This window comes from Nicotiana tabacum, chromosome 7 (assembly GCF_000715075.1).
Source record: "Nicotiana tabacum cultivar K326 chromosome 7, ASM71507v2, whole genome shotgun sequence".
NCBI lineage: Eukaryota > Viridiplantae > Streptophyta > Magnoliopsida > Solanales > Solanaceae > Nicotiana > Nicotiana tabacum.
In genome coordinates, this window is record NC_134086.1 from 36695953 (window position 1) to 36707567 (window position 11615).

Below are 11615 nucleotides of genomic sequence, written 5' to 3' on the forward strand. Positions count from 1 at the left end.
AGTTCAATTTTCTGTTTAATTGATTTAGTGGGTCAGACAAAATGATCTTTACATCAAGATCAAATCATAAAATTTAGTGAGGGGTAGAATGGTCTTCTTATAATTTTTATTCGGTCAATCATTAGTAAATTAGGGAAAACTGAAAAAAATTGTTAGTTTGACGTACGCCTAGATAAAATAAAGGGGATCTTTTGCAAATAACCGTCCACCGCAAATTATTTGCCCACATCTACTCATAAAGATTTCTCCCTGCTCATTTTTTTTAGCCGAGCCAAATCAAGCCAAGCTAAGCCAAGACGAGACAATCCGAGTCAAGCCAAGCCGAGCCAAGACGAGCCAAGACGAGCCGAGCGGAGCCAAATCAAGTTAAGCTAGGTTAGGTAATTAGTTTTAACTGGATAGGTATGTAGACAATAAATTGCATCGAGAAAATAAAATCAAGACCGAAAAATATTGCAACAATCGTAGTATTTAATTTCAAATAATATTAGTGTACAATCTCTATTAATCCTCTAATTCTTCTTTCTAATAGTAAAGAAATTCAAGGGCGTTCGAGCTTGATCTTGAATCTATATTTGTTGCCACAAGCGATGATCTCGAATTTAACTAGCACGAACTTTGATTTGAACTCGTACTCCTTGAACTTGATTTCTTGAACTTGAACTTGATTGCTTGAAGCTTGAAATTTGTAGAGAAATTTGCAGTGTTTGATCCACGAGCTCTCTCTTGCTTCTTGTTATAACTTCTGGTGTCTTTTCTGGATTATGAAAACCCCTATTTATAGTTGTGGAAGAGAAGAGTTATGATAAAAACAAACTCTTTCCGACTAATCAAATTGAAGTGTGACAAAGCCGCATTTGATTGACCAACATGTCACTTGCACATGTGCCACGGTTTCCTTGGTCTTTTAATGTGACTTGGCATGCCTTGTCATTTTGACATGTGGCATGATCCTATTGGCTCTTCCATTTGACGTGGCGTGCCACGTCATTTCACGTGTGGCACCAAACTGGGCCTCTATGAAGATGACATCTTGCGCCTAATGAAAAGGGCTCATCATTTGTAGCCTAAGTAGGTTAGCCCAATGGATTTGGAGTTAATTATTTAATCCATACATATTGGACTTATAAAATTAATCCAATTATATTAGCCCAATAAATTTATTTGAACTAATATATCTTGAATTTAAAATATAATCCAAATTATTTTATAAATTTACGAGAATAAAATTTATATGCCTATAAATGCCCCATGTTCCGAGACTTGTCAAGGTTTTTTAACTTTTGAAGATTAAGCTTGAAGTATTCATGCAATAAATGTCTTTATTTTGCTTTACACATTTCATTGAACTATCTAATTGATCTTCACATAAAAAACGTTCAAATTGATAAGAATCGAAAATATAAACATTTGAGAATCTCCATAAAAATTCACGTGCCCATTGGGATCTACTCGAATTAGCTTTCTCTGATCACCCGAATTGCACGATACATTTATAAGTCACGTTTTCTAGGAGATAATGACACAGAGTCCAAGTTGGAAACATATTTTCCAGCCGCCACTAGCTTGTCCTCCTTGTTGAATTAGAATGCCAAATTCTTGTTTGACTCTATCAAGCCACTACTAGCCCACATCGCACCAAATTCCCTGACTGTTGCTTTTGCACACCTATATAAATTCCACGCTCCTGTGTTTATCAAGCATCAATCTGCAATTCGCAAATCTGCTGGAATTCATATCTGACTGGTAAAGTTGTTCTTCTTTTTTTTTTGTTTTTTTAGGTCAAACGAAAAGGATTTATTCTTGTTTGAGAATATGATTTATGCATGAAGAGGACAGTCTTAGGGTGTGAGGGAATGGGTACTCATCTCCACCCGAATATCGGAGAGATTACTCTTATGGACCAATTATCGGAGAGATTACTCTCAATGTGGCTCGACTATCGGAAAGATTACTCTCAAAATGACTCGACTATCGGAGAGATTACCCTCAATGTGTCTCGACTATCGGAGAGATTACTCTCAAATGACCCGACTATCGGAGAGATTACTCTCAAGGGGGCCCGACTATCGGAGAGATTGCTCTCAATGTGACCCGAGTATCGAAGAGATTACTCTCAATGTGCCTCGACTATCGGAGAAATTACTCTTAAAATGACCCGACTATCGGAGAGATTACTCTCAATATGGCCCGACTATCAGAGGTTATTTCATCCATTTAGACCTTTATGCCCATTCTAATATTCTTGATTTGGACTTTGATGACTTTTTTTGTTGCAGCCCGAAGAGATGGTAAATTTCAGAGACCATACCTCACCTTCCTCCAAACTTAGATATCTCGTAATCGAGACTGAAGACGGCATAGAATAAACCAAGCTTTTAGTTCACACCCCACAAGCTGGCCAGTATGCAGTCTCATGGCCTTCTTTGAGGAATTCCCTTTATGTAAAAAACTGGACCTTGGAGCACAAGTCTACTTCTAATCTATTGTCCAAGATGTGGTCTCTCCAAGCGTCAATCAATCGCCACGTAAACATTGCTAGCACCCTTCCAAACTTAGGGCGTTCATAATTCAGGCGAAGTATGTTGGGGAAACACAACAATAATCGAGGGCGAGCATCATCATATTCCAGGATATTGGGAATGGGCTGAAGATGTACTTGGTGAAAGCCAACAAACCCTGAGTACATCAAAGATTTATGATGCTGTCTATGCCTCACTTTTCACTTATGATCGAAACTCGAATATTTTGTAAGCATTTTGTGAGGCTTGGTTCCCCGAGACGAACACGCTTCTTATATCAGCTGGGGAACTATCTATCTCTCTTTGGGACTTACATATCCTTGGAGGTCTGCTCATTGCGGGTTCTTCGTACGAAGAAGTGATACATAAGACAAGAGAACTCGTCGGTTTGGACGAAAAATAGATGAGATTTATTCCTCGATCTTGCAAGTATTTATTTGCTGCCTTCCATCACCTTAAGGAAGGTACGAGTGTTAACCAAAAGGTCTCCTTGAGCAAGTGGATAAATTTTTGGTATAAAAAAGCTTTAATATATAAACTTACTCCACTGCAACAGGAAAAGAAATTTGTGTGCCTAAAGTCAACACATAATCCTAACGGAGTTATTCCAGAGACAACTAGGTGGTCGAGTGATCAAGAAGCTATATTCTCCAAGCTTAGGATGAGGTCTGACAAGAAAGATGAAACATATATGCATCCTTCTTATCAATTTGGCTATGTGCTTTTGTGTTTCCCTATAAGGCAGAGAACTTCATTCGTCCCGAGACTTTTAAGATGGTAAGCATGATGGGAAGCAGGCGAAAGATTAGCCTTGCGGTCCCAGTTTTGGCAAGTATATATCATGGTTTGAATAACATTTCGTGTTCTTCCCAACTTGATCAGGTCAAAGTTTGTTTTTCCATCCATTATGTTTACGGATGACTTGCACATTACCTCAAAACTTATTATCCACTTGCTAAGGGTTCGTCTGTCTCTTTGATGGTGGCATACTCAGGGAAGAGAGTTGCGAGGTACTTTGACGAGAAGGATGCAAGAAAATGCATCCACAATGGAGGATATAGTTTGGACACCAACAATGTTAACCAATTCTCGTCCTTATTATTATGTGGATAACGCTGCCCCTCAAGAGTTGGAGTCAAATTACTTCACGAGCTTACGTTTATGTTTTAATTACCTCCCTTTGAGGTATGATAACTCATTCATCATCTATCCATATAGCCCGCATCTGTTTGGTCGTCAATTTGGGTTTTACCAGAACGTCCCCGATTTTTTGGAGAATGATATCTGTAGCGCCTCTCTAGATGAAGGACTCAAATTTTGGAGGATTTTCACACTATATCGGTCTATGTCACGTGCGACTTTTCCCCCAATAAGAGATCCTGTGGAGAAGCTTTTCTCCACCAATTATATGTCTTGGTGGGAGAAAGCGCATGGAAAGTTTCTCGAGAATAATCTACAAGCTCTGGTAGACAATGTTGGGCTAAAATCTACTACTCCTTTAGGAGTGAAGATCAAGGTGTGAAAGATGCTCTCAAAAATCAAAGAACCTCCTACTCCAATCCCAAAAGTAGTTACACAACATAAGAAAAGGAAGCTTAAATCCTCAAAGGCAGCTTTGAAAGAGGTGGTGTGCACTTCAACAGATATAAAGAAACACCCTACAGTTCTTCCATTTAGCACACAAGTTCCTCAAGATACAAGCTAGAGTACCAATGAAGATCAAAATTGGAAAAGGAAACGGCCTAACCAAGTAGAGATCGTAAAGGTTCGAAGTGTTGATAGTCCCTCAAGAATGCATACGGCTTGTAACAAAGAGGTAAAAATACAATCACCTTGCCTTTTTTTATCGAACGAATAGCTTCACCAAAAATTACCTACTTTCTTTGCTTTTTTCTTATGCAGTTAAATGTCATTGGGCATCCGATGGTATCCCCACATGACAAGCCGCAAGTGAGTGATGAATCTATTGAAGGGCCTACGTCTAAAGTGAAGTCATCTTCAAAGGCATCATCTATTCCTTATGACAAATGCCTAAATAGACAAACTCCAAATGGGATAACTCGCGTTCAACCAATGACAAATGCAGCAGTGTCTATTTTTGAAGGAAATGGCATTGTCTTTAATCGCAAAAAGGAATTCATCTTAGGACTTTGGGAGGATATTTGCAATAGACTCTCCAAAATTCATGCAGAACTGCTATCATCTTATAGGGAGCAAATCACTGAGATTTTCGAGGATATGAAAAAGGCGAATATTTTAGATCTTTCTCCATTAGAGTGTTTACTGGATTCTCTTTTCGAGCTTGCTGCTTCATATGACCAAGAGCGATCCAATTTGGCTGATAAGATGAGTCAAGATGAGAAGTTGGAGCTGATTTCCAAAGCTAAGGAACGTCTTGAATCGTTCAAACTTGAAGCAAGTGAGAAAGTCAAGAAAGTTTCCTCTAGTGAAAAGAAACTAAAGAGAGTTGTGAAGAAGTTGCAGACATTATAACAAGAGAGAGAGAGAACCTCAAAGGTGTTATAGAAGCAACTCAAAAGGAGGTTGAAGAGATTCAGCTAAAAGTTTCAGCTGTCGCGACTGAGGTCTCTTCATATGACAACGTAAATTTGCTAACTGTTGATGATTCAACCAATTTGGAGGAGGAAGAGGAGGAGCAGAAGAAGAAGAAGAAGAAGAAGAAGAAGAAGAAGAAGAAGAAGAAGAAGAAGAAGAAGAAGAAGAAGAAGAAGAAGAAGAAGAATTGATCAACTACAAGTTCTGTTTATATTAGACTATTAGCATTATCTCCCTTTTATCTTTATGTTAGACTCACCTAGTGGATATTTATTCATCTTAAATAAGATTTCTTCTCTTTTGCTTTACATTGTCCGACTTTTATCTTAGTCGCATAATTTTTAGCTTTACGCGCTTGAAATAAAAAATTCATATCTTGTCGTTGGAGAGTCCAAATAATGAACCGTTTGATTTCTTGAAAATTAAACTTCAATATCTAAAATATATCCAAAACTTAGGATCAAACACCTTAAAAATCGTACCAAATAATATTTTTGAAAGCAACTTTACATTTCGGTCTTGAAAATTTCAAACTTGCACAGTCTCACCAAAAAAATCATATCTTGGTGTACAAAAGTTAAAATCACTAACCGTTTGATTTTTTGAAAACTAACTTGCAAATCTATAACATATCCAGAATTCAAAATTTAATGCCTTAAGGATAGTTTCAGATAATAGTTCGAAACTAATATTAAATTCTGACGCGGCGACGATTTCAGATTTGCACGACTTCACCAAAACTTTTGTATCTTGATGTAGGAACGTTGAAATCACGAACCATTTGATATATTGGAAACTTATTCCAAATATAACATATTCAAAACAAAAAATTTAATGCCTTATGTATAGTTTCAGATAATATTTTGAAGTCAATACTAAATTCTGACGCACTAACGATTTCAGATTTGCGCAACTTTGCCAAAAGTTTTGTATCTTGAAGTAGGGACGTGGAAATCACTAACCACTTGATTTCTTGGAAATTAAACCTCAAAATATAAAACATATCCAAAATGAAAAATTTAATGCCTTAAGGATAGTTTCAGATGATAGTTTGAAGTCAACTTTGGTTTCTGATATGCCGACAGTTCCAAATTAGCGCGATTTCACCAAAATTTTTGTATCTTGGTGTGGTAGACTAAAGATTGTAAGACCTTTTTAATTGTCAGAAATTGAAATTCAAAAGCTTTATTCTCACCAAATATCTTGGATTCAAGTCTCACTAAATTTGAAACGTCGTGAAGGCACACCAAAAAAAACTTGAAGGTTTGGCGAACATGAAGGCATAGAGAATCTCCGAACTTCAATGCAAATGCTTGGCAACCTCCTAAAAGATATTAATCATCTCATTGAAGACACCAATTTACCACAGTAGCTTGCCCCCTTTAAATCAAATAGGATCTAAAGTTTAACAGAAGAATGGTATCTCAACTCGATTTTCAAGTGCTAATTGAATGGATTACATTTCATCGTACTTCATTCGGACAACGATTGGGGGATTATGTATCTTATGAACTTATGCGACTGAACTCAAAATAAAACTCTAAGCTGTCTACGTATATCAGTAAAGAGGATCAAGTCATACCGTAGTTCAGAATGGGTGATTTTTTGTTTTATTTTTTATTTTTTATTTTTTATTATTTTTTTTACGTCCTAACTTTTGTCTAGGCCACCTCTTTTGAGGTTTTCAACCTAGTGGACGTTTTTTTGTGGGACGTACACAGTTTAGACTCATCCGGGCCAGGAGTGTAGGAATATGCAGTTTAGTTTCATGCGTCAAGGAGCGTTGCAACTTTAAGGACAATACTTCTTCAAAAACCTGCCATTGATAGGGTCGATTCTTATGCCATATGCATCAACCAGCTTGTAAGCCCCACTTGAGTAAGCTTTTTGTACGACATATGGCTCATCCCATTTTGAAGTGAACTTTCCTACAGATTTAGGGAAGTAATAATGGGTCTTCGTATGGCAAGGACTTGACATCCTACTTGAAAGGATCTCGGGCGAACTCTTTTAATGAAGGAGCGAGACAATTGAGCTTGATAACACTCAAGACTACGTTGAGCTTCCAACCTCTTCTCATCAAGATCCTCCAACTCTGTTAATCGAAGTCGAGCATTTTCTCCATCAGTGATCCTTTCTTGAATAGCCGGTCGTAATTAAGGTATTTGCCACTCGAATGGCAAGACGACTTTGACTCCATAAACGAGTGAATAAGCAGTCACTTGTGTTGGCGTGTAGTGAGTCATCATATATGCCCATAGAGCTTCTTCCATATGGTTATTCCAATCTCGTTCAAATTTGGAGACGACTTTCTTTAATAAGTTGCATAGAGTCTTGTTGAATGCCTCAGCTAAACCATTGGCGGCAGCACTGTATATCGAAGAGTTATGTTGCTTGAAGCCAAAGAGATCACAAATCTTGTTCATCAACCTATTGTAAAATGGCTTTCGATTATCCGTTATTATGTAACGAGGAATAACAAAGCGATAGATTATGTTTTCTCGGATGAAACTTGCAAATTTTCCTTCTTTAACTCATTAAGAGCAACAACTTTAGCCCATTTTGAGAAGTAGTCAGTTGCAACCAAGATGTATAGATGCCCACCAGAGGACTTTGGCAGTGGTCCAACAACATCCACTCCCCAAGCATCAAACGGACAAGATGCCACAGTCGGGTGCAACATTTTAGAAGGTTGATGAATTAAATTCGCATGGAATTGACAAGCCTTGCATCTTCGAGCGTAGTCCAAGCAATATTTTACCATCATTGCCAATAATATCCCATCATTTTTATATGGAAATAGAGCTTTGGTCCATACTGGTGTGACCCACATACCCCAGAATGTGCCTTTTGCAAAGCATGGACTGCTTCTTCTTCCCCTAAGCGTCGCTGATAAGTGGGGCTTTTGACTGCTTATTTACTTTCTTTTACTTGAGTTTTAGCTCAAAAATGCTTAAAGGTATTCCCAAGAACTAATAAAATGTGTTTTTGTATAGGAATATTGGGAAACGAGCCAAAGAAGTCAAAATCAACTCATAAAGGAGTCAAAAGTAAACAAGAACCAAAACAGAGCAAAAAGGCCTACAGTACGGACCACACAATTATTGTGCGGCCACAAACAAGGAGATTCAGAGAGTTGGAGTTTTGGAAGGCTGAAGGCATTTGGACCGCACCATAATTGTGCGGTTGCAATCAAAATTATGCGGTCCACAGAAGATAAAGATCAGAGAGATGAGAATTCTAGAGTCAAGCTGGAATGTGAACCTTACTATATTTGTGCGGCCACACAATCAGAAGCGCGAACGCTCTCATTTTTATGCGGACCGCAGAAGTCCCGAAGTGCCTAGCCCAAGTTCTAGGAATGCGGACCGCACTATAATTGTGCGGTCGCAGAAGCTCATTGTGCGGACCGCACACACAATTATGCGGCCGCACAACCTTCGAAGGGGCATTTTTGTCAGAAATTTTTAGCTTAGTATAAATATAACTTTTTATCAATTTTAGGTTAAGTTTATTTTTGTGAGAGCACCTGAGCCATTTTTCTTTGCTGTTTTGAGTAATCTTGTACTAGATTAACTTCTAAACATTAGATTTTCTTTCCCTAATCAATTATTATGTATTCTATCTTAATTTCTTCATTTTTCCTGAGTAGCTAAATTTCTAGCTAGGGTTGTCGCCCATTCCTAGTATGGGTACTTAATGGGTGTTTGATTTAGGGCTTGTTTGTGATTGGATTAGTGATATTTAGCCTTTTTCATGCTTGTATTCAAGAATTAATGGTTGCAAACATTGATTCATGCCTATTTGACTCAGTCTCTACTCGAGAAAGAGAGACTAAGTCTAGAAAAACTTGGATAACAAGAAATTAAGGTGAACTCAAGAAATTGATAGCCCCAATTAAAGGGTCAAATCTAGAGATAGTAAGACCCGACTTGAGCATATATCACTTATTTTGTGCAATACCCATTTGGACTTGAGAAAGCCAAATTAGGCAAAATCACTTAAACTACTGAGAGGTATAGAGTGGGTAATTGCATGTGATTGCTATATTACAACCCCGACTAATCAAACTTGCCCTAGAGTTTACAATCCGTTAGGTAACCACCAAGGTGGAAGTCACGGCCCTAGATCTTTTATCATTTGAAAAACAACCAAAACCAGAAATATTGTCTCCTAGTTTCATATTTGCAATAAATAACTTAAAGTAGAAGTAAAAACAACAAACAAGAATGTGGAAATGTAATTTGAGGCACATCATACAATTGCACTAAGTGTATACCTAATCCCAATTCTAACTCCCTGAGGATTCGACCCTGACTCGCGTTAGGCTTTATTATTTCTTTGACAACCTCACTACCTATATTTGTTGTGTGAGTTTGGGCGACACCAATTTTTGGCGCTGTTGCCGGGGAATTAAACAGATTTAGCAATATATCTAGGTTTTTGTTTGCTTTGTCTTCTTTTCCTTCCGAGTCACTAACTTTATATTTGAATTGATTATAGGTACGAGAATGGCTCTTAACAACGAGCCCATCGGAAATGTGCCATTGAGGGAGAAAGTGGACGATGATCAAATGGATGAGGTTCCTCTTGAACCTCAAGCAAATAGACGAGGCTCCCACCTCAAAACAATGTTCTCGTCCCTTTCCCACCTCCACCAAGAGCGGCAGCCCAATGACAATTACCGAACGAGGGTTATGCAAGTGTTATAGTCCTGCCTCGCATTATGGCGGGCAACTTCCAAATCACCAACATGATGTTTACACTACTTGAGCAACGGGGATTCTTAACCGAGGCTCCAAGTCAAAATGCTTACAAGCATCTCAAGGGGTTCGTCGATAATTATTAGGGGAGCAAGAAAACAAATGTCTCTGAAGACGTTGTGTTTTTCTTTCTTTTTTATACCTTTCATAGATTCATAGAGGAATTCCGTATATTTTCACATCTAGGATTTACATATACAACATATACCACTGTCAAGGGGGAAGTTCTTATTATTTAGGTTAGTCAGGTATTTCCATTTCAAAAAAAAAAAAAGTAAAAAATAAAAATTGGGTTGCGCTATATATATGAAAGAGTATACAATAATGATGTATTTGGCAAATCAAATACCATGGTCTAATAATCAAACATTCTGATTAGTTGATAATATTAGTATTAGTTGGAAATTTTGTGAAAGATTCCTGTGAAAAGTTTCATTAACACGGAATTCGTGTCGAGTAGACCTTGTTGTTGTGAGAATTCTTAATTCATGAGTTGTAGGGAGGGATTTATGTCACCACAAACAGAGACTAAAGCAAGTGTTGGATTCAAAGCTGGTGTTAAAGAGTACAAATTGACTTATTATACTCCTGAGTACCAAACCAAGGATACTGATATATTGGCAGCATTCCGAGTAACTCCTCAACCTGGAGTTCCACCTGAAGAAGCAGGGGCCGCGGTAGCTGCCGAATCTTCTACTGGTACATGGACAACTGTATGGACCGATGGACTTACCAGCCTTGATCGTTACAAAGGGCGATGCTACCGCATCGAGCGTGTTGTTGGAGAAAAAGATCAATATATTGCTTATGTAGCTTACCCTTTAGACCTTTTTGAAGAAGGTTCTGTTACCAACATGTTTACTTCCATTGTAGGTAACGTATTTGGGTTCAAAGCCCTGCGCGCTCTACGTCTGGAAGATCTGCGAATCCCTCCTGCTTATGTTAAAACTTTCCAAGGTCCGCCTCATGGGATCCAAGTTGAAAGAGATAAATTGAACAAGTATGGTCGTCCCCTGTTGGGATGTACTATTAAACCTAAATTGGGGTTATCTGCTAAAAACTACGGTAGAGCTGTTTATGAATGTCTTCGCGGTGGACTTGATTTTACCAAAGATGATGAGAACGTGAACTCACAACCATTTATGCGTTGGAGAGATCGTTTCTTATTTTGTGCCGAAGCACTTTATAAAGCACAGGCTGAAACAGGTGAAATCAAAGGGCATTACTTGAATGCTACTGCAGGTACATGCGAAGAAATGATCAAAAGAGCTGTATTTGCTAGAGAATTGGGCGTTCCGATCGTAATGCATGACTACTTAACGGGGGATTCACCGCAAATACTAGCTTGGCTCATTATTGCCGAGATAATGGTCTACTTCTTCACATCCACCGTGCAATGCATGCGGTTATTGATAGACAGAAGAATCATGGTATCCACTTCCGGGTATTAGCAAAAGCGTTACGTATGTCTGGTGGAGATCATATTCACTCTGGTACCGTAGTAGGTAAACTTGAAGGTGAAAGAGACATAACTTTGGGCTTTGTTGATTTACTGCGTGATGATTTTGTTGAACAAGATCGAAGTCGCGGTATTTATTTCACTCAAGATTGGGTCTCTTTACCAGGTGTTCTACCCGTGGCTTCAGGAGGTATTCACGTTTGGCATATGCCTGCTCTGACCGAGATCTTTGGGGATGATTCCGTACTACAGTTCGGTGGAGGAACTTTAGGACATCCTTGGGGTAATGCGCCAGGTGCCGTAGCTAATCGAGTA